The 14,372-nt window shown below is 42.9% G+C and overlaps 1 protein-coding gene across 1 annotated transcript in view; it reads left to right on the top strand.

Moving 5' to 3' along the window:
- DPP6 (dipeptidyl peptidase like 6) overlaps positions 1–14,372 on the top strand; it is a 1,887,605-nt gene that overhangs the window by 444,825 nt on the left and 1,428,408 nt on the right. The window lies entirely within an intron of this gene.

Here is a 14,372-nt window from a genome sequence, read left to right as displayed (position 1 = left end):
CCGATACCGAGATCCGATACTTTTGTGGTATCGGGTATCGGTATCGGATACATAGAGATGTGTAAAATAAAGAATTAAAATAAAAAATATTGATATATTTACCTCTCCGGCGGCCCCTGGACTCAGCGCGGGTAACCGGCAGGCTTCGTTGTTCAAAATCAGCGCTTTTAGGACCTGAGAATCACGTCCCGGCTTCTGATTGGTCGCGGGCCGCCCATGTGACCGCCACGCGACCAATCACAAGCCGCGACGTCACCGCAAGCTATTAACGCGCTCATTTTTAAAAATGAGCGCGTTAATGGCTTTCAAAGACGTAGCGGCTTGTGATTGGTCGCGTGGCCGCGACCAATCACAAGCCGCGACGTCACCGCAAGCTATTAACGCGCTCATTTTTAAAAATGAGCGCGTTAATGGCTTTCAAAGACGTAGCGGCTTGTGATTGGTCGCGTGGCCGCGACCAATCACAAGCCGCGACGTCACCGCAAGCTATTAACGCGCTCATTTTTAAAAATGAGCGCGTTAATGACTTTCAAAGACGTAGCGGCTTGTGATTGGTCGCGGCCGGTCACATGGGCGGCCCGCGACCAATCAGAAGCCGGGACGTGATTCTCAGGTCCTAAAAGCGCTGATTTTGAACAAAGAAGCCTGCCGGTTACCCGCGCTGAGTTCAGGGGCCGCCGGAGAGGTAAATATATCAATATTTTTTATTTTAATTCTTTATTTTACACATCCCTATGGATCCCAGGGCCTGAAGGAGAGTTTCCTCTCCTTCAGAACCTGGGAACCATGAGAATACCTTCCGATACTTGATGTCCCATTGACTTGTATTGGTATCGGATATCGGTATCGGCGATATCCGATATTTTTCGGGTATCGGCCGATACTATCCGATACCGATACTTTCAAGTATCGGATGGTATCGCTCAACACTATTCAAGACTACAACTCATCTAAGAAGAAATAAGTCCTCACGTGACGGTAAAAATAAAGTTGTGGCTTTCAAAAGAAAATGAGCAAAAGTCACCAATGGGTAAAGTGATATGTACATTTATAGGCCGGCGTCACACACAGCGTATGAAAATACGGTCCGTATATTACGGCCGTAATACGCTGAAAAGTCCCGAAAATAGTGGTCCGTAGCTCCTCCGTAGGCAGGGTGTTTCAGCGTTTTTTGCGCATGGCATCCTCCGTATGTAATCCGTATGTCATCCGTACTGCGTGTTTTTATCGCAGGCTTGCAAAACCGACATACGGCTATACAAGCGATCCATGTGTTAAAAAAAACCAAACATATATACTGTCTATATATATATATATGTATATATACAGTGGGGCAAAAAAGTATTTAGTCAGTCAGCAATAGTGCAAGTTCCACCACTTAAAAAGATGAGAGGCGTCTGTAATTTACATCATAGGTAGACCTCAACTATGGGAGACAAACTGAGAAAAAAAAATCCAGAAAATCACATTGTCTGTTTTTTTAACAATTTATTTGCATATTATGGTGGAAAATAAGTATTTGGTCAGAAACAAAATTTCATCTCAATACTTTGTAATATATTCTTTGTTGGCAATGACAGAGGTCAAACGTTTTCTGTAAGTCTTCACAAGGTTGCCACACACTGTTGTTGGTATGTTGGCCCATTCCTCCATGCAGATCTCCTCTAGAGCAGTGATGTTTTTGGCTTTTCGCTTGGCAACACGGACTTTCAACTCCCTCCAAAGGTTTTCTATAGGGTTGAGATCTGGAGACTGGCTAGGCCACTCCAGGACCTTGAAATGCTTCTTACGAAGCCACTCCTTCGTTGCCCTGGCGGTGTGCTTTGGATCATTGTCATGTTGAAAGACCCAGCCACATTTCATCTTCAATGCCCTTGCTGATGGAAGGAGGTTTGCACTCAAAATCTCACGATACATGGCCCCATTTATTCTTTCATGTACCCGGATCAGTCGTCCTGGCCCCTTTGCAGAGAAACAGCCCCAAAGCATGATGTTTCCACCACCATGCTTTACAGTAGGTATGGTGTTTGATGGATGCAACTCAGTATTCTTTTTCCTCCAAACACGACAAGTTGTGTTTCTACCAAACAGTTCCAGTTTGGTTTCATCAGACCATAGGACATTCTCCCAAAACTCCTCTGGATCATCCAAATGCTCTCTAGCAAACTTCAGACGGGCCCGGACATGTACTGGCTTAAGCAGTGGGACACGTCTGGCACTGCAGGATCTGAGTCCATGGTGGCGTAGTGTGTTACTTATGGTAGGCATTGTTACATTGGTCCCAGCTCTCTGCAGTTCATTCACTAGGTCCCCCCGCGTGGTTCTGGGATTTTTGCTCACCGTTCTTGTGATCATTCTGACCCCACGGGGTGGGATTTTGCGTGGAGCCCCAGATCGGGGGAGATTATCAGTGGTCTTGTATGTCTTCCATTTTCTAATTATTGCTCCCACTGTTGATTTCTTCACTCTAAGCTTGTTGGCTATTGCAGATTCAGTCTTCCCAGCCTGGTGCAGGGCTACAATTTTGTTTCTGGTGTCCTTTGACAGCTCTTTGGTCTTCACCATAGTGGAGTTTGGAGTCAGACTGTTTGAGGGTGTGCATAGGTGTCTTTTTATACTGATAACAAGTTTAAACAGGTGCCATTACTACAGGTAATGAGTGGAGGAAAGAGGAGACTCTTAAAGAAGAAGTTACAGGTCTGTGAGAGCCAGAAATCTTGATTGTTTGTTTCTGACCAAATACTTATTTTCCACCATAATATGCAAATAAATTGTTAAAAAAACAGACAATGTGATTTTCTGGATTTTTTTTTCTCAGTTTGTCTCCCATAGTTGAGGTCTACCTATGATGTAAATTACAGACGCCTCTCATCTTTTTAAGTGGTGGAACTTGCACTATTGCTGACTGACTAAATACTTTTTTGCCCCACTGTATATGTCAGCAGACACATATACAGGTCCTTCTCAAAAAATTAGCATATAGTGTTAAATTTCATTATGATGAAATGCTTTATGGAGATGAAGATTTCATTTTTCAGCACGACCTGGCACCTGCTCACAGTGCCAAAACCACTGGTAAATGGTTTACTGACCATGGTATTACTGTGCTCAATTGGCCTGCCAACTCTCCTGACCTGAACCCCATAGAGAATCTGTGGGATATTGTGAAGAGAAAGTTGAGAGACGCAAGACCCAACACTCTGGATGAGCTTAAGGCCGCTATTGAAGCATCCTGGGCCTCCATAACATCTCAGCAGTGTCACAGGCTGATTGCCTCCATGCCACATTGAAGCAGTCATTTCTGCCAAAGGATTCCCGACCAAGTATTGAGTGCATAACTGAACATTATTATTTGATGGTTTTTTTGTTTGTTATTAAAAAACACTTTTATTTGATTGGATGGGTGAAATATACCGTACTAATTTATTGAGACAGGTTTTTTGGGTTATCAGGAGTTGTATGCCAAAATCATCAGTATTAAAACAATAAAAGACCTGACAAATTTCAGTTGGTGGATAATGAATCTATAATATATGAAAGTTTAATTGTAATCATTACATTATGGTAAATAATGAAATTTAACACTATATGCTAATTTTTTGAGAAGGACCTGTATGTATATATATTAATATTTCATCCAGCGCAATATAGCAGAAAGCCGGTAATTCAATTACCGGCTTTTGCTATCTCCTTCCTAAACCCGACATGATATGAGATATGGTTTACATACAGTAAACCATCTCATATCACCATTTTTTTTGCATATTCCACACTACTAATGTTAGTAGTGTGTCTATGCGTGGAGCCCCAGATCGGGGGAGATTATCAGTGGTCTTGTATGTCTTCCATTTTCTAATTATTGCTCCCACTGTTGATTTCTTCACTCTAAGCTTGTTGGCTATTGCAGATTCAGTCTTCCCAGCCTGGTGCAGGGCTACAATTTTGTTGTATAGGGCAGCACGGTGGCGCAGTGGTTAGCACTGCAGCCTTGCAGCGCTGGGGTCCTGGGTTCTAATCCCACCTTGGACAACATCTGCAAAGAGTTTGTATGTTCTCTCCGTGTTTGCGTGGGTTTCCTCCGGGTACTCCGGTTTCCTCCCACATGCCAAAGACATACTGATAGGGAATTTAGATTGTGAGCCCAATCGGGGACAGTGATGATAATGTGTGCAAACTGTAAAGCGCTGCGGAATATGTTAGCGCTATATAAAAATAAAGATTATTATTTATTATTATTATGCAAAATTTGGCCGTTCTAGCTAGTAAATTAAAGGGTTAAATGGCGGAAAAAATTGGCGTGGGCTCCAGCACAATTTTCTCCGCCAGAGTAGTAAAGCCAGTGACTGAGGACAACCAGCAGAGGGTGCCCTCTTATGATCTCGAGCCAGGGAGCTTTCTAGGAAAGTTCCCACGATCTAGGAACAGCCAGCAGAGGGCGCCTCTACCGCAAATGCAGGTAAATATAGGTCATTGACCTATTTTACCTACATTCTCCGGGGTTTTGCAGACATGAGCAGCTGTATTAGCGGAGCTCGTGCCTGCAAAATATTTTAACCCCTTCAGATGGATTTACATCGTTGGACGTGACAGATCCTCGGAAGGTAAGGATATTGTTGGTTTATTATTTTTTTTTTATTTACAGATCGAGGGTCTTCAGTGAGTGGATTGAGAGTAGAATAAATTAATACAACAACCTTTGTGATTTTTTCATTAAATTAATTTTTAATAATGGGTGTGGTTTTTTTTAACCCTTTACTAGTATTGGATTAATAATGGATAGGTGTCATAATTGACGCCTCTCCATTATTAATTAGGCTTAATGTCACCTTACAATAGCAAGGTGGCATTAACCCTTCATTACCCCATATCCCACCGCTACACGGGAATGGGAAGAGAGTGGCCAAGTGCCAGAAAAGGCGCATCTTCCAGATGTGCCTTTTCTGGGGTGGCTGGGGGCAGGTGTTTTTAGCCAGGGGGGGGGGCAATAACCGTGGACCCTCTCCAGGCTAGTAATATCTGCCCTCAGTCACTGGCTTTACTACTCTGGCTGAGAAAATTGTGCGGGAGCCCACGCCAATTTTTTCCGCCATTTAACCCTTTAATTTACTAGCTAGAACGGCCAAATTTTGCAGATACACACTACTAACATTAGTAGTGTGGAATCTGCAAAAAAAATGGTGATATGAGATGGTTTACTGTATGTAAACCAGGTCTCATATCATGTCGGGTTTAGGAAGGAGAAAGCAAAAGCCGGTAATTGAATTACCGGCTTTCTGCTATATCGCGCTGGATGAAATAATAATATATATACATACATGTGTCTCACTGACATATATATATATACCCCTATTCTATGTGTACACGTTTATTCTACCTATTCTATTGTAAGCTGTCAGTGTGATTTTACTGTACACCGCACTGAATTACCGGCTTTTCTCTCTAACACCGCTGCGTATTTCTCGCAAGTCACACTGCTGGTCCGTGTGTAATCCGTATTTTTGGGGCTTCCATAGACTTTCATTGACATTTTATTTGCGCAATACGGTGACAAACGCAGCATGCTGCGATTTTCTACGGCCGTAGAAAGCCGTATAATACTGATCAGTTTAATACGGCAGATAGGAGCAGGGGCATAGAGAATAATTGTGCCATATGTTTTGCGAGTTTTACGGACGTAGTTTCTGCGCTCTTACGTCCGTAAAACTCGCAAGTGTGACGCCAGCCATATTTACAGGCACAATACAAGCGGGATCTTGACATTAGAAGACATTTCTTCTCCTTTTTGCTCATTTCCTCATATTGTACCAGACCTGATTATCGCACCAGCCATGGTCCATGCTGTGACCTTGGCTGCCCCATATTGTGCTCCGTCTCCCACGTACCATGAGCTGATGCATTTTCGGCAGACAAAGGAGATGACAGATGATAATCTGGAGCCAGTAACATCTGTATGTGACAATAAATCTGCTCCACCTGAGACAGTGGGCAGCGTTTTACGACCTATGAGCATTACCAGAGATGGTCGTGGTAGATGAGCATGGTGTAAGCCGGCGGCTATGGACTGAGTCATATTTCTTGTACTCAATTAGGATTAAAATGCAGTGATGTCATGTAGAAGCTGTAGATGCATTTATAAATCTGTATATTACATGAGGATTATGGTTATGATTATGGATGAGCGGAGATGCGGAAGTTCAGGTTCTGGTGCCCAACCAAAGTTTAACCTATACCTAAACCCCATTGAAATCGACAGGAAGCCGATCTTTGGAGCTGGAAAATCTCTCTTTTCTTTCTCTCGCCAAACTGTAAAACAGACTTCCAGTCCAGAGAAGTCTGTGTTTTGAGTTCAGCACCGGTACGGACCCCGAACTTTACAGTTTGGGTTCTCTCATCTCTAGTTATGATTACAGATCTGATTGCAGATTGCTTATCTACCCATGATTGTTGTAAATAGTTTGGGCTGCTACTGATAGTTTGGTAAGTATTTTTCACAACCCCTTTAGGGCCACGTTCACACGTTCAGTATTTGGTTAGCATTTCACATCAGTGTTTGTAAGTGGGTGATAAATCCTGAAGTGGTGACGTTTTTCTATTATACTTTTCCTTTGATTGTTCCACTCCTGGTTTTGGCTTACAAATACTGCGGTAAAATACTGAACATGTGAACATGGCCTAAGGGAAAGTGCACACTACTGATTTCTCTCCAACTGAGAAAATCGGATCAATTATTCTGATCACTCTGGTTAGAGCTTGATCAGCGTGACATCAGTTTTTCTCGGAGGTGGAGAGACAAAAAAAGCCTCCATTCTGTAAGTCCATGAAAATCAGACTGCACTCGGATATCGTCTTAGTGCAATCCAATGTTTTTCACAGACCCATCACCTTGCGTTTCCGAAATTGATCCAACACTCGGTTTAAAATCAGAACATGTCCCCAATGTTTTCCTCGGACATGTGCACAGCCCCATAGAATATCTTGGGTACAAGGGCTATCCATGGTCCAATATATTTGATTGTTTGTATGAGCCCGAAAATTATCATAGTAACTCTGCGGGGATGTTCACAAGTTGTATTTGGAGACGGTTTTTAGAGGATCTTCTCCCAAATCGTCTTCTAAGAATTCATTCAGACTTCAGTATTTTCCATGATTACTTTAATTAGACTTTGATCAGAGTTTGATAAGAGGTTGGTCCGAATGTCGTCAGTTTTTCTAGTATGTGGAGAAATTTAAAAAAAATGTTTCTCCATCTTCTCCTTTTTGACTCAGACACCGTCCCATATTTTCACAGCCCTACAGACTTGCATTGCGGATTTTGATTCTACAATGCAACACTTTTGGCACAAAACTGGATATAGCTCTGTTTTTTTAATTGGACCACTCAGTCTGAGAAAAATATCAGATATGTGAACAGAGATTATAGATTATCATAGGTACAAGTGCTGTCCCATTAAAATGCTGTCAAATTTTGTTTTTTTGGGAAATCCGCTTTGATGATCATCTTCAGAAATTTTGCGGGATTTTTTTAAAAGTGAACAACAAAGAATGCCTGGTGAAAAAAAGAAAGCTCAGTTCACTTTTTCGAAGGAAGCATCTCCAAACTAGGCACTGTACAAAACTAAAGGCTTCATTGGGATATGTGCATACTCAGTCTTTTTGCTGAGTTATTGGATCGGAAATGGAGAAAAAATGGCAAGTTTTTGAAGTTTTGCTGTTTTTTTAGCAAAATTTGGAGAATTTTCTGTCAGTTTCTGCTCCAAAGACACTTAAATAAATTCTGTGTGCACATGCCTTAAGCTTAGGCAATGTGCACTAAATATTTTTTTCTGGCAGATTCCACCTGAAATTCTGACTGATAAAGTGGTAAAACAAAATGCTAAAAAGAATGAACATATGCCCAATCTTTTTGAGCTTATTTTAAGCATTTCAGGTTTCGAAAGCATAAAATGACCTGAACATTTTTCCAGCGACTTCCATTTGGAAGACTCTCACTGGTTAACCCCTTCACGACCTTTGGTGTACATTTACGTTAAAGGTCAAATGCCTGTCTCTGATATGGACTCGCATGCCAGGCCCACATCTTTCTCCACGCATGATATCATAATTTCATCAGTCATCATGTGTCTTTGACAGCCGGAAGAAATGGTGCTCTGCCCGCAGCTATTAACCGGTGACATAAAGTGTGACATCTCTGTGCCGTCCGTGTGACTTTTCCCAGAATAGAAATGACAGATGTTTAGGTGTTAAAGATGTACCCGTGAGATATATAATTAGTGCTTAGCTGTAATTGACTGTACTTATATTAAGATAATAAATAAATTAATTAATTAATTAATTTAAAAATACAACTTGGGGTCCCCCCTATTTTTGATAACCAGCAAAAGTAAACCAGACATCTATGGGATGATATTTTCAGGCTGGGAAGATCCATGATTATTGGATTATTATTTTTTAAAAATCATAGCTGGCATCAAACCCTAAGGTTTAGTAAGGTTACAAAACACACACACACAAAACTTTTATTTGAATAAAGACTCCCCCATACTATCTCTGGTTCAATCCAATTTATTGAATTAAAAAAAATCCCACCCAGATCCGCCGTAATCCACCGAATCTGATGTAGTCCAGAAAAGGATGCCTGAAAAACATAAAAAAAGAAAAATAAACACAATAGACAGTCCCTCGTTCACTAATTTTTTAGCAAAAATGTACTCGTACAGCTCCAATGCAGTCCATCGCTTCTTGAATTTGGCACCGGCATCTGCAATCAGCAGTAAAGTGCCCGCTATTCATAGTCACCGGGTATTGATGACAACGCTCATCAGAGCCGCCGCCGGGTTTCAGCGCAGTTTTTCAGAATGTAGGGAAATTTATAATCTCTTAAAAGGCCCAACAACAGAAATACACAGATGGAAGCCAAGGAGACTTTCAATAGGCCTCCACCTACAATCGGCTTTGGTTGCTATGATGGCAGTCAGAATGGCCGAATTGACACTACTTAAGTGCCACTGTCAGAGATTGACAGCGCCATCTAAATGGTTAAAACAACAGCGACTAAATCTAGCTATTGCCAGTGCTGTAAGAGGCAATTGCTGGCTGTAGAGCACAGGCATCAGCCGTGTATGGAGGGGGCTCGGCTGGTCACTGTCATTTGGACAAACTTTGTATAAATTAATAGCACACGTAAATATAGGAAATGTTCTAATATATCTTATCAGAGGAATATGATTTTTTTCTCCACTTAAGCTTAAGTATCTACGGTGAGTTTTTGATGACTTTTTGATCCTGCATATTTTCGCCTAAAAAAAAAACAAAAAAAAAAAACGCAGCATCTTATAGTTCCAGCAAAAATGGATGTGAATGATAGAAATCTCCTGCCAGTTATTAATTCACAACATGTCTATTTCTCTTGCAGGTGCGTTGAGTTTTATGTTTGGGTTTTCATTATGCATTTATAGTGCATTTCCGCTGTGAAAACGTGCAAAAAATGCATCTGATCCACACGTCTGTATCAAAAAAAGATTTTTCAAAGTCATATACAAGGAAGTATCAAAACAAATCAGCTTAATTTAAAACATTACATACCAAAAAGAGTAAAAAAAAATAAGGTGCAAAATTGCGCTTAAAACAATCTCAACAGCACAATAAAAAAATTCACCTAATTTCCATAATCGATGTAGAAATGCTGCTGTAAATCTGCAACATCAAAAAATTACCAAAGGGAACCAAGCCTAAATGCCACTTCTCCACCCCATCCTTGCCTGCTTTAGGGTATGTGCACACGATGCAGATTTCCGCAGCAGTTTCTCATGAGTTAACAGTACAATGTAAACCTATGGGAAACAAAAAACGCTGTGCCCATGCTGCGGAAAAAAAACGCGCGGAAACGCAGCGTTTTATTTTCCGCAGCATGTCAATTCTTCGTGCAGAATCCGCAGAGTTTTACATCTGCTCCAATAGAAAACTGCAGATGTAAATCCGCAGTGGAATCCGCAATAGAAAATGCGATAAATTTGCAGTAAAAACCGCAGCGGTTTTCCCCTGCGTATTTATCAAATCCACTGCAGAAAAATCCGCAGAGGAGCTCTATACGTGTGCACATACCCTAACTCATCATTGACTCTGAAATACAGCTGAAATTAAGAAACCGTTATTTCACTCAAGTGAGGCCTGTCCCACACGTCCAGATAATTCCGGTACCGGAAAAATCGGTACCGGAATTATCTGTGTCCATGTGTCCGTGTGCTTACCTAGCACATCAGTGTGGCACACGTGCGGCAGCCGTGTGCCACCCGTGTGCCGACTGAGGACCACACGGACCGTGCAGGAGACAGCGCTACAGTTAAGCGCCGTCCCCTGCATGCGGTGCTGAAGCCGGTATTCATCCCTTCTTCCCAGCAGCGTTCGCTGGAAAGAAGGAATGAAAATCTTTTTTTTTCTTTCCCCTTAAAAATAAAGTTTCTTCGTCCCCTCCCGCTTCCCATCCCCTGTGCGCCCTCCCCCCCCCGCTTGCCAGGAAATACTCACCGACACCCAGCTCCAGCGATGTCTCCTCTCAGCGGCTGCAGCCTGTGCTGTGTGAGCGGTCACGTGGTCCCGCTCATTACAGTGAGGAATATGCGCATATTCTTCACTGTAATGAGCGGGACCACGTGACCGCTCACACAGGGCCTGCTGCCGGCGCTGAGAGGAGACATCGCTGTAGCTGGGTGTCGGTGAGTATTTCCTGGCAAGCGGGGGGGGGGGGGGCACACAGTGGATGGGAGGCAGGAGGGGACGCCCAAACTTTATTTTTAAGGGGAAAGAAAAAAAAAGAATATTCATTCCTTCTTTCCAGCGAACGCTGCTGGGAAGAAGGGATGAATTCCGGCTTCAGCACCACACGCGGGGGGGACAGCGCTTACAGTAGCACTGTCTCCTGCACGGCACACAATCAGCATCCGTGTGCGGTACGTGTTTTACACGGACCCATTGACTTTAATGGGTCCGTGTGATCCATGGGCTCCCACGAACACTGACATGTCTCCGTGTTTCCAAACGGACACACGGTCTGTGAAAACACGCTGACATGTGCAGAGACACATTGATTTTATTGTGTCTACGTGAGTCAGTGTCACCGGTACGTGAGGAAACTGTCACCTCACATACCGGAGCCACTGACGTGTGAAACCGGCCTAAGGCTACTTTTACACTTGCGTCAGTACGGCTTCGTCACTAAGCGTCGGCGCGACGTACTGACGCACATTGTGAAAATTTGGCACGAAAAACTGCATCCGCTGCCCATTGTAAAGTCCTGGGGAACAGGGGGCGGAGTTTCAGCAGCGCATGCGTGGTAGGAAATGGCAGAACCGCCGTACGAAAAAATGTTACATTGAACGTTTTTTCGTACTGACGGTCCGTCAAAACATGACGCATCCAGTGCACGACGGACGTGACGGACGTGGTCGCTAATACAAGTCTACGGGAAAACGCTCATTTACAGTAATGAATATGCGGCTCCACCCCTATGGGAGGTGGAGCCGCATATTCATGACTGTAATCGGTGGCCCCACGTGACCGCTCATACAGGAGAAGGTGCGGCCAGGACAGGAAGCAGCGCCAGTGAGGGAGCCGGGTGAGTATTTTATTAACAGCGGGCGGGTGCACAGGGGGTGGGAGGGGGGTGGGGACATGGATCTTTATTTTAAACACGAGAAACAAAAAAAAAAGGAATATTCATATCTTCTCTACAGCAAACGCTGCTGCAGAGAAGATATGAATGGCGGCTTCAGCAACAGTGGGGGGGACAGCACTAAACTTTAGCGCTGTCTCCTGCACGGCACACGGACTGCACACGGACAACGTCCGTGTGCGGTACGTGTTTTACATGGACCCATTGACTTTAATGGGTCCGTGTAATCCGCGCGCTCCCACGAACACTGACATGTCTCTGTGTTTGGCACACGGAGACACGGTTCGCAAAAAATCAATGATATCTGCACAGACGCATTGATTTCAATGTGTCAACGTGTGTCAGTGGCTCCGGTACGTGAGGAAACTGTCACCTCACATACCGGAGCCACTGACGTGTGAAACCGGCTTTAGATAGTTTGTGGAGCACATGACAAGATGCTGCTTCTCTCTGTACATAGTAAAACAAATATAGTGGGCCAAGTACTGCTCATGCTGGGGGTAAGTGGATTACTCCTCCATAGGGGCCCACCCGGGAACTTACCTGTTCCACTGTGGGCCAGTCCGAGCTGGTTGGCATAATTGTAATGTAAAGAAGCAGTACTATCTATACTTGCTTTGTTAAATGTGTATATACATATACTTTATGCATATAGTCTAGTGTGAGTGTATTAATATATTCCTGCACCACTGCTTCATCCAGGATCTATCACTGTTCTTCTCCTCTTCTCACGGACATCTCCACACTGCAACCTCTCATGGTCAGGCTGTGCTCTGCTTGACCCAGAAGTGGCTTTTACAACATAATCCTATAGAACACCAGAACGAGTCCACATAGACTTAGATTGTAAAGGAGATTTCCCGCTCACTCAGAGCTTACACTGGCTTGCAAAAGTATTCCCCCACCATGGCTTTTTACCTATTTTCTTACATTACAACCTGCGTTTAAATATTCTTGTAATCTGATTTGTGTGTGATGCATCAGCACTAAATAGTCTAAGTTGGTGAAGTGAGAAAGAAAATTAAATTTACCGATTCAAATAACTAAAAATTGGCATGTGCATATGTTTTTCACCCCCTTTGTCATGAAGGCCCTAAAAATTTCTGGTGCAAGCAATTACCTTCATAAGTCACATGCTTAGGGAAAGGAAGTCCACCTGTGTGCAGTCTAAGGCTATGTGCACATGTTCAGGATTTCTTGCAGAAATTTCCTGAGCAAAACAGGACGTTTTCTGCAAGAAATCCGCATGCGTTTTTTTTGTGCGTTTTTTGCACGTTTTTTCCAGAGCTTCCTAATGCATTAAATAGTGGGAAAAACGTGAAAAATCCACAAAATTAATGAACATGCTGCGTTTTTTTCCACGATGCGTTTTTTTCGCGGAAAAAAACCCATCATGTGCACAAAAATTGCGGAATGCATTCTAAATGATGGGATGCATAATGTATGCTTTTTTATGCATTTTATAGCATTTTAAGGGTGAAAAAAGTGCAAAAAAACTTGAAAAATCCACAACGTGTGCACACAGCCTAAGTGTCACATGGTCTGTCAGTACATGCACAATTTTTCTGAAAGGCCACGGGCAAGGAGGGCATTAGTCAGAGAGGCATCACAGAGACCCCCTCTGTTTTAAACTCCTGCACTTCAGTCCTGCCGTGCCCCCTGACAAAGGTTGGTTACAGAAACGCGCTTTGGGGCGGACACACAGATATCTTGGAGCCCCTGCGCTTTCATTGGTGTTTTTCATGTAATCCCTGTTTATCCTCATATGCCCTCTTGGTGTTATGTTATTTTGCTAGATGTACAGGGTTACCACCATTCAATCTTCTGGCCTACGTTTGGTGACATGTTGCGTCACATTTATACGATTCTCCTGACACTGTACCATTTGGTTAGAGTCGCAGGGTTACTTATAACGCCATATCATTATACATGCCATACTGTAACAGCTCCTTGTCTATGTGGTCCATTCTCACTTGCGACACATATATGGATGTTTCATGTTTTTCCCACCTGTACATTTTATAGTTCATTTAAAGATTAGTTAAATTGTATTATATGGGCCTCTTCGATCGTCGTTTTTATCCCCTAAATGTAGAGAGAGGAGAAAGCTACTGCCAGACACCTTTGGCAGAGCCTTGTTCCCTCCTGAAAACAAAAGGATCAGGCATTGAAAATCAACATGCCTGATCCTTCCTTCCTCTGACATCTTCTGTTGGGGAACATTTGAAGGCCCCTATACACATAAGATAATTGACTTGCTCACTGTATGTGGGGGACTTAAAGGGGCATTTCCCATTATATACAATATGGCATTTTTATAGGACAAGCCAGGAATGTATGATCAATGCGGGTTTTTCCTCTGGAACCTACCTCCACCCCTCACTATATCTCGTTCCTCATGTGCAGGCATTGAAGGACCTTAGGTATCCATGGTTACGACCACTTATGAAGTGATAGTTAATTAGCGAGTTGCTACTGGTCATAACCATGGATACCTAAGGTCCTGCAATGCCTGCACATGTGGAAAGAGACAGTAAAACTACACTACATTTCTAATTGGAGGTATTTGCTAATGTTATTATTATTACACCTACTACATATTGGGATATTATCTTGGAGACGGGAATACCCCTTTAAGTAAAAGTAAACTTCAAAGTAACGCAAAGAGAATAGCGCTGCAAACTTGGTTGATTTTTTCGTCTAG

This window comes from Ranitomeya imitator, chromosome 6 (genome assembly GCF_032444005.1).
Source record: "Ranitomeya imitator isolate aRanImi1 chromosome 6, aRanImi1.pri, whole genome shotgun sequence".
In the NCBI taxonomy this organism is placed as follows: Eukaryota; Metazoa; Chordata; class Amphibia; order Anura; family Dendrobatidae; genus Ranitomeya; species Ranitomeya imitator.
The sequence above is the reverse complement of the archived record's forward strand: the minus strand, read 5'-3'. Positions and strand labels throughout refer to the sequence as shown.